Genomic DNA, 10,000 nt, shown 5'->3' with positions numbered 1-10,000 from the left:
TCAGCGAACCGAAGCCTGCAGCATCCTCTCACAGGCACAGGCACAGCCACTTCTCGCCTTCCCGGGTTCGCCTGGAGGTGCTTCGACGTGTGCATCGTACATTCCACAACGCGACGCGACGTTCACTGATCGACCATCGTCGGTGATATCGCCGGTGAGGGGTGGCCGTTTTGACAAAACAATAATAAATTTGCATGCATTTTCCGACTTCTCGCTCACCAGCAGAGGCCGAGGGTGTTGGAGAGGGAGAGGAGGGTGCATCACGACGACGACATGAATCGGATATCGATATCCGCCCCGCGGGGGGGAGGCATGTGAGAAGGATGGGCGCGCATGACTAGGCACATTACTATCAGCGAGCTATTACGACTATTTAGAGAGGAGTTTAGAGGCATGTAGAATAGGTGATCCAAGGGATCGATTAAACTGGCGACCGAGCACACGCGGGGGAGGGGGGGGGGGGGGTGCCGGATTTGTGACAAATGGGATCGGAATTCCTTTCTCAGCGTCAGCCTTTGCCAGCCAGCACTACCATTAGGAGCAGCGCCACTAAAACGGCTCGCTATACAAATTTGTTTGCAGAAAAAAGTGGAAGCAGAGGTCACCGATAACCACCGACGAGTCGGTCCTCCCGGTCGGTCGAAATACATTAATTATGTTTGGCTGGCGGCGACCCTGCTGGAGCATAATAACTCCAGAAGCGATAGAAATGCTGCCCAGTTTCTCCTTCGCACAACGCTCTCTCTCTCTCTCTCTCTCTCTCTCTCTCTCTCTCTCTCTCTCTCTCTCTCTCTCCCTCTCTCTCTCTCCCTCTCTCTGTCTGGTCGCGCATCTCTGACCGAGAATTGGAGAATGGAAAGAAACGAAGAAACGAACACAGGCCGCCACCACACAGGCCGTGTCCACACAGCGGAGGATCGGTGGAGCTGGTTTTGCAACTTTCTGCCCGCGGCTGGCAGCGGAATGTGTCGCCGCCGAGGAAGATTAACGATCTTCCATTAGATTTATTGGCATTAATCGGTTCCGATAATGGTTAAATTTAGACAGAAGCCCGCACACCGTAGCCCAGGCGATCGACGGTTGCAGATCCCAAATTCCAGCTCGCTTCCCAGGCGGACCGCCGGCGTGCAGAGTCATCAACCCCCGACGCCGGAGGGAGGGCTAGAGTTTGTTGACTTATTTGGAAACAAGGTGTCTTGTGCACTACAGTGTGGTCTAGATATCCGTGGCGAGCGTCACCCGCGATCACTGTGCGATCAGTGCGATGCGATGCAAATCAAATCTTCCGCGACATCACGAGCCGCCACAGAGCTCGTCGCGTGTCACGCGCGCAAAGCAAATTCCACAACAGCATCGTGAATGCGCTGGTGCGCTGCAACTATGCGGAGGTTTCGGTGGGTGGCAAGCGTCGGATGCGGGGGATTCGAGGATTGTTTGTCCCGCGCATCGGCTCTTTGTTTTTAGCCAGCTCTCGTGCGGCGGAGTGACTACTTTAGTCACTTCAGTTGTCACCCTTTTGGCATTAACAGTACCACCGCCACCATCTCCACCTTCCCCCTCGGGGCTCCACTAATAAGAAATTAATTAAGTTCTATTAATAATCAAACCGGCTCGATCCGCAATGGTGTACGCCGCCACGGTGGGATAGGGACGAGGGGAGTCTGGCTTTCTGTGTCTGGCTGCTCCGGACCCCTCCGGCACTCGACAGTGACAGCAGCGGCACCGGCACCATCACCAGCAAGTACATATGTCGACGAACGGTCGGTTGGTGTGGCGTTGTCGCGCGTTTGTCAAAGTCATCGCGAGCGGAGCGAGTACGCGTACGCGAAGTTTGTCGTTCGCTTGGACCACGGATGCTGCTGCTGCTGCTGCTGCTGCTGCTGCGAATCACCGATCCTAATGAATGATATTTAGTGCCGCTAATGACGCGCATCCTCCGGAATGATGCGCCCTAAGCCCTTTCTGCCTCCGAACCGATCTGCAAGGCCCGTTGGAAGGCGCACACACGCAGGTGGTGGTGGTGGTGGATCGTTCAGGAGGAGCGACGATCGATTGTTGGGCGAGGCGTAAAGAGCGAGGCCAGAGCGTTAAGTAGATCCAGAAAACAAACTCATAAACTCGGCTGCCCCACCCCGCGGGCACCAGCTCGCCAGCTCTGTAATTACTTGCCACTCGTATCGAGCGCATAGAGGGCGCACATAATTGTCCACTCCATGTCTCTGTCTCTCTCTCTCTCTCTCTCCATCGCCCAAAAAAAAAAGGTGCAGAAAAATGGCTCCCACGAAACTGGCTGGCAGTCGGTCTGGAAGCAGAAGCCCGGGCTGCCAAGGGTGGCAGTATTTGCGTCACCGCAGCACCAGCCTGCATGCAACGAAAGAAGAACGGACACAATAGTGAGCGTCTGGAGGCGACTCCTTGGGACCGCTGATCGGGGGTTGTCTCATAATAAAACATAATTTGTACCAGCGAGAACCGAGAAACCAAACCACCGCAAAAGGTCGCAAACTCGCGCCGCTCCGCGATGGCGTGCTGCACCTGTTTGTGGAACCCCCTTTTCGTGCATGTTATGTCGACGTGGTACGCGCCAGCCAGCCAGCCAGCCAGCCAGTGTCAGTGTACAGCAGTTTCGGGAGCAGAACTTGGCTTCTTAAGTAGCGATTAGAGCGAACCACGGCAGAGACTGCAGACGCCAATCGTGGTGCTTCTCACACTCCAGACCGACCGCGGGATGGTTTCGTGTCTTGTCTTGCTTGTCTCGCCTGATCCCGCGCGACCTTCCCTCGCCGGTTGTTGTCGGTGCTTTGCATTGCTCCTTTTTGTCCACCACATCTGGATGCAAATATTCCACGGCCATGCTTATGTGTCTCATAATGTGGAGATGTTTTGCGATTTTTTATTTATTTTGTTGTTTTGGAAACTAAAATGCAGTTCTCGTGCGACCGCGCGTACAATGATCTTGTGATCTCCACTATTTATAGTTCTTTAGTCGCAGCATCTCTGATCAGGAGAAACAAAGCCGAAAGCGAAAAGATCCACAAGTCTGCCTCGTGTTGATGAGCTGAATCACTCGACATTCCACCGACGCGCCTCCCTCGAAACCCAGACTAGGCCAGACACAAAAACCATTCTCTTCTCCGGGATGAAGATCTTCGAGTCCGTCTCCGAGCTCCGTCTCGGGATCGAACTCTCTGGCGCAAGTGTCGCAAGAATCATCCGTCGCGTGAATCATCATCGCTCTGGTGGTGTCTCTCTCTCTCTCTGTGCATCTGCGGAGGTTGGAGCGAAAGGTCGGAAGGAGTGAGAAATTGACTTACCAGAATTAATCTACGTCACGTCGCCCGCTCGCTCGCTCGCTCGTTCGCTCACGATCGCCCGCCTTCGAGACGTTCAAATTGAATCTGGCGTGCGACTGGGCCGCGTCTACTAATTGCGCTGGCCACATGAATAATCTCATCTCGTCATTAATTAATTTCGAACACGCAGAACCGCACCGCCGGTGGAGTCGGAATCAGGGATCACGATCCTACGGCAAGTCAACGCAAGTCAAGTCAAGATGATCCTGTTCCAAACGGAGCGCATCCCGACGGCTGCTTTGCACCGTTCAACGCGGTGATGGAACATTTCCTTTCCGAGCCGGACCGCGTGCACCGTGTGCACCGGTAGCCGGAATTAAGAGACCCCAAATAAGACCCTTTCGCTGGTACAACCACCGCCACCGCCACCGTCACCGCTAATCAATTACAATGTGTCCCCCGCCGGGCGGCTCTAGTAGACACCAGTCGCTTGTCGCTTTCGGTTGCACTGGGTTGGTGTCTTCCGTGTTTGCTGGTTACTTAAGCTTCTTCTGCTGCTTGACACGCACGACAGGACATGCACCCAGGGAACACTCGCCCCGCCGGGTGGTAGCCAGATGGCTTGTTAGACTGACTGAGTGACACACGACGAGTGCTCGTGGTGGTGGTGGTGATGGCGCCCGCCACCGAGATGATGCTTAAATAATAATAAATATAATCAGCGGCGCAACCGACGCCATTTTTCGCCAGTGCCACCACCTCGTCGGTCACGGTTCGGTTGCGGCCAGCCGGGCCCATGGTCACGGATGTGCCACTGCTGCTGCTGCTGCTGGTGGCCCTTCTCCTTAGCCCGCGGTGAAGGCCGCCCGTGGCCACCACCAGCATCGCCACTCGATCGGCTTCGATCTCGACGCCCGTGACGAACGTGGCAGGCAGGTGGGCCCGCGCGCGCGCGCGATGAGTAACGAATCGTGAGACCGTTCACCAGTGTGTGGCCTTGGGATTTCGCGACAGTGGCCACGATGCTGGTCGACGCGTCATTTCACGAGCTGCATCTGCATATTCAAACCAATCGCCGTGGTGGTGGTCGCCTTCGTCGTGGATGATGACGAATCACGGGATTGGAAGGATCCATCTCGTCTGTCAGACAATCGATGGACAGCGCTAACCGTCGAAGATGGTGAATTGCGAAACCATCACGCGACTGTCTTGTCGCGGGAGATAATTATCCAACTCCAACCAACCCCATCGTAGACCGACAGCGCAAGCGAGCAAGGTCTCTTGTGCGCAAGAGACGACAGCATCGCACGCCCTCCTCCACCACTTCCGGTGCTCCGCCTCGTATTTTTTGGGGTAGATTTTTCAGCCCCTCTCCCGGGGTTGTCAACTCACCTACCGGTGTGGTTCGCCGGTACGCTACTCCTTTTTACCTTCTTCTGCTCGTCCATTGTTTCGTCCTTCGTCTACCGCTGTGATGTTTCTTTTTTGTGGCCGACATTTAACGCCCAGAAACAAGTTGCCAACCGCGACGACTACAAGGCCTTAAGCAGTGGAGCAACCAAGGGAGGGATGCTCAAGACGCGACATACGACGACCACGCAGCATCGGCAGCATCGGCATCGTGGTTGGAAAACGGTGGCGACACGTGCGACAAGGGGACGCGAAAGGGGACTGAAAGCAAATATTTTTATTTATTGTTTTATGTTTTATGCTCGTTTCGTCCTCCTTCTGCTCAGTCTCCTTCCACTTCTCTGTTTGCGAGTGTCTCGCGCGCGCTTCGTGTCGTGCCCTTTCGCCCAAATCACCCTTTTGGCTTTCGGTGTATGTGTGCGTGCTCTGGCGACGAAGGTCCTTTGCTGCTTCCTTCTTCTCGCTTTTTTTTTTGTTCCGCCTCTACGCCTTGTAATAGCCAGTCAACAGTCCCGCAGTGCTGCTGCTCCTTCCAAGTGTTTTATGTTTTTCAGACTTTTTGTCTCGCTCCCATTCCACAACCCACACGCTATCGCTGTGAGCGTGCGCGCGTATGTGGTTGTTGGACGTGAAACAGCTTTTCTTATGGAGCATATCGGCCACTTTACCCCCCATTCTCCCTCTGCGCTTTACACGGTGTCTGCATTGCGTTGCTGCACGTCTTCCTGGCATCTTCCAGGTTTGGCGCAATGTGTGGCCACCCCGGGTGTGCAGGTCATGTGTCCCCAAACCAGCGCAGCTTTTACCTCTTTCATGACAGCCCCTTGCTCTGTCTCGTTAGTTACCAGCGGATAAAACGTGATTTTATTAGGCTTCAACCACAGAAATCACATCTGCTCGCATTGCCGGTTCGCGATTTTTTCGCTAAGGATGTATAAGACTCATGATTCAGTCTCCGTTAGTCGCTATCAAATCGACTCGATGAATAATTTACACCAACGACCAACGGCCACGGACCACATCCCTTCGATTGTGTTTTAATGATCCATGGGGCGCCCCATAAGACAAACCAGCGGCACCACGGCATGGCTATCATCGTCATCCGAATCGTTATTTGATTATCGATTCCGATGCTGCTATCGCGGCCCCAAATTGCGGGAGGCCCCTCGGCTCGGCATGTAAAAGTGATAAAAAAAAGGCGTTGAGATGACCAGGGGCGATAATCGAAGAATCGAAATCGCGCATCACCAACCGCGCCATTGCGGTTGCGGAGTGAAGCTACTTAAAGAATCATAACTGCAGCATCGAAGTAATAAAGAAAGCAACGAAGACGAGGGGGGAAGCTCCTGTATTGACGGCCTCATTGACCATAAACACCCTGATTGAACCACCAGAATTGCACCGCAAAGCACCAATTGGGATCGTAAATCGCGCAGAACTGCAACGAAGCATAAAAAGGACTTTAAAATGGAATTAGATTGACTGGCACCGTTTGGCGAGCAGACAGATGCTCGCCTGATGCAGCTGCATATTGCTGCAGTGACGCCATTAACGGAAAATGACTTCATTTTTCAATCGAGGACAAACAACTTCCTTAATGTTTTTTGTTTCTCTGCGAGAAAAGGATCGTTCCGCTAATGAAATCACTTTGCTTCGTTGATTAATTAAATCTTACCCTTCATCTTGTGCTTTTCGTGGAGTGTCGGAGAACGGAAGCGGATCATTTCTGACATGTTTTCGTCCTTATGCTAACCCGGAGTTCACGAGCGCGAGCACCATAAATCACGCAAGACGTCCAAGAGTAGGTTCACTCTGCAGCGCTGTCTTAAAAACTTTTCTTCTCGACAATCAGATTCGAGTGGAATGGACGGACCGCCACGACGTGGCCAAAAGCCTTCCATCCTGGGGTCCCCGTGCGTCTCGCTGGCATTATTTGCCTGCTTCTGAGTCTAGCTCCCAAGTCAAGGCACAAGAATATTGTTGCCAGCCGAGTGAAAGCGAAAGTCATAAAATTAAAAATATATCGCCCTTAACATTCAACTTTGGCTGTCAACACGCCGCGACCCCCGATGGAGGCCACGATGGAGGCGCACAGTAGCCCACGTTGTTGGGAAGGAAAAAAAGTCGTGGAAATGGAAAATGATGGAATCGGGCGGATCATCGTCATGCGGGCGGCCAGTCGTCGTCGTGGTAGACAATAAAATCATTCCGAAAAGGGCTGAACCTCCGAAAAAGAGGCTCTCGTTCGCTCGCTTGACTTAATTGCCTCTGGGGATGTAAATGATTTCTCCCGCTTCTTCGCCGACAGTCCGTCCGTTGGAATGTTGTCAATTGGCGCCGGTGGTGGCCATTCTTCATCGCCGCCCATCATCTCAAGTTCAACGACGAACAAGGGGTTGATGAGTGAACAGGGAGAGAACTTGAAAAAAAAAGGCCAAACAAAAGACCCAAACACGCTAATAACCGAAACACAGCACCGCAAACGCCAGCGAGGTTAATTTTTCGGCAAAACACGACTCCGACTCTACCGCGGACAACCGGCGCCCAAAGTGTGAGACCTCGTTGGTGCTGCTACTGCCGGGGGACACGCCTGCGTCAGGACGGCATAAATCAAAATGCAAATGGTCCCCCGGGAATGATAAATCGTGCGCAGGGCCAAAGGAAAAAGCCATCTCACCAACCAGGCAGGCCCTGCAGGAAGCTGTGGAGGTTTCGTCCTTCCGCGGAGTGGCCAGCCAGCCAGCCAGCCAGCCAGCCGTGGACTTTCCGTTCCGTTCTGTTTGGCCTTTTTTTCCCCGTATGGTCGCACTGCTTGGCTACCAGTGGACACTGTTCAATCCTTTTCTTCCTTTGCCTTTGGCTTGGTTGCTTTAGCGTTGCCGGATATCCCCCGGTTGGATTTGCCGGACACTCATCCTCTCTAAAGGGCGGCCGCTCGCTTCTACGACACTTCCGGACTGCGTTGCGGACGATGGGCTACGAGGTTTTATGTTGTGTATCGTGTTCCTTGGGAAAAAGCAAAAACAGAAAAAAATCACACAGAAAAACCATAATACTATTATGTTCCGTTTGCATTTGCCGGCGGCGTTCGTGTGGAACGGAATTCTACGTCTCCTCTGGTCAGTATTCGGATTTCATTCGATTTTGTCCTTTCTTTGCATTTTTTTGTATCATTTTTTTTAGGAGGTAGATGGAGCAAAGGGTGGTTACCACTTGCCTGCCCGTCTGTTATCCTTTGGAAAGACACACCATCGGAGAGTGCCATTGGCTTTTGTGTGGAGGTGCCAGAATGGTCTCGCCTGTCTTTTCGCTTCTTTTTTTTTAGAGACCCTGCAGCCAACAGGAGTATCGTCGTCGTCGTTCTAGCTGCTCTGTCCTTCATTTGGCACGGTGACAAATGCAAATACGTACGGGCACCAGAACCAGCATTTCTTGGCAGCAAACCTTTCTAGTAATCTGCTCTCCCTCCTGCCTTCCCTTTTTTTCTATCTGGTTGCAGTTCGCATAAAAACCCCGAATATTATTCTCTACCCGCGCCACACCGTGGCCACGTGGCGTGGGTTTTTTTTTTTGGTGGCGATCACACTGAACGACACTGGAATGCCATTCCATTCCCCCAAAAAAGTCAATCTCTTATTGGATTACTTTCGGAAAGCGGCAAGCGCATTAACTCACCCCGGACAGGGCCTTGGCCAGACCAAACTTTGCGCGCGGGGGGGGCACAGAAATTAACATAAATCTCTGCCATCAGCCAGCCTCTCGTTCTCGGTGTCACGCGCTTTATGCCCTTTGGCCAGTCCGTCTTCCATCAGCGTCAGCAAACTCATCGATCGCGCTCGCGCCCGGTCTGGTTGGGTCTACTCCTAATCAAGGTGTACCGCATTGACAAGAGCGATAACATTCAAAGCGACTACCGGGAGGTGCTGGAATGGTGGTGGTGGTGCTGTAATCCTCCATGTACCATGTGTCATCGCTTTCGGTCTTGGGGCATTCTTGGGCATTCTCTCGCTCATTTCGCCAATCGATCAGACCTCATCCGGCCTCCGCAACCACTCCGCAGTCATTATTTATCGTTGGTGCGCAGCGAGGGAGATGGGATAGTGGTTCGGTTACGGAGCAGCACCGGTGGCCCGGTACAATCAAGATCGTTGCAGGCTTTCAGTGCTCCAGGCCATGCTCTCACCCAGCATGCCCTCATCAACGGCAGCATCGGCAGCAACCGTTCGCTTCCGTGGGGCACCCGTGGGGTACTGCAAGCGCATCAGCATGCATCATCGTCACATCGGGGCACCGTTCCTCACTCGCTCGCCACAAGAGGAGTGATTGCTGATGAACTCCGGTGGGAGTTATGCTACCTGCCTGCTACGCCCCTCTCCGATGCCACCCGCTCTCTTATGCTTATGAAAAGTCGTTTTTTGCGCTCGCACACTGGCTGCGCAGCCGTATGCTTCCGTTGGGTCCGTCTGCACCGCCCCGCCCCCCCCCCCCCCCCCCCCCGCTACGAGCATCGTTTATCAAAAACCATTATAATTTTGAAACCATCCACGCCAGACGCCCCATCTCAGACGACGATGTGTGCGCGGCATTGTGGAGGTGGTCGCCTCTTGGCCTCTCTGTGTGCTTGGTACACGCGGACCGATAATTATCCGGGGCCTCCAGTCCGGGTTTCAGCTGCTGGTTGTGTTGCTGCTGAACAGACGGCGGGCTGAAGATCGAATTCGAAGCGCGGGCGCACTGGATGCTGGACCAACACAGACCGCTAGTGATCATCAACCTGTCCCGCTGGTTCCGATATACCGTGGATGAGTCGTCGAGTACGGGCGAGTTGCGAGACAATGGACGGTTCGAAGTGTTTGCCCACTTTATCAACGCCAGCAACATCGACAGCAACAAATTTGTATTTTGCCCACCACCACCACCACCTCGCACACAAGCACACGTTTCATGCTGCCGATTGCTTATTATCTTTCGGTTTTTTTTCTTATTTTGTTTTTGGAGGGGTTTTTGCGGGGGTCCTCTCACTCACCACAATTTCTGCAGTGCGGTCGCCTCCGGTGTTATCCGGTAGTGGGTCGGACGGTCGGTGGCCAGCGCAATCATGATGATCGTGATGAGGATGCTGTCGTACTGGAGGGAAGGGGAACGCAATCCACTTCCTCCCCTTCAAGGGGAGGCGGTCACAGTTTGCGAGTGAATCGTCCTCCGCACCGACCGTCCTGCCGTACGTTGGCTGTCGCTCCGCTGTACGTGGCCTCTTTCGTAGCGTTTTTCGGGGGCCACACCAAACGCCCACCTAA

At 53.5% G+C, this 10,000-nt stretch overlaps 1 protein-coding gene across 1 annotated transcript in view; it reads left to right on the top strand.

The window, feature by feature from the left end:
• Positions 1 to 10,000, top strand: part of LOC126571771 (specificity protein transcription factor 3) — a 76,887-nt gene that overhangs the window by 59,307 nt on the left and 7,580 nt on the right. The gene's annotated exons all lie outside the window — the stretch shown is intronic.

The sequence above is a fragment of the Anopheles aquasalis genome, chromosome 2 (genome assembly GCF_943734665.1).
Source record: "Anopheles aquasalis chromosome 2, idAnoAquaMG_Q_19, whole genome shotgun sequence".
NCBI lineage: Eukaryota > Metazoa > Arthropoda > Insecta > Diptera > Culicidae > Anopheles > Anopheles aquasalis.
The sequence above is the reverse complement of the archived record's forward strand: the minus strand, read 5'-3'. Positions and strand labels throughout refer to the sequence as shown.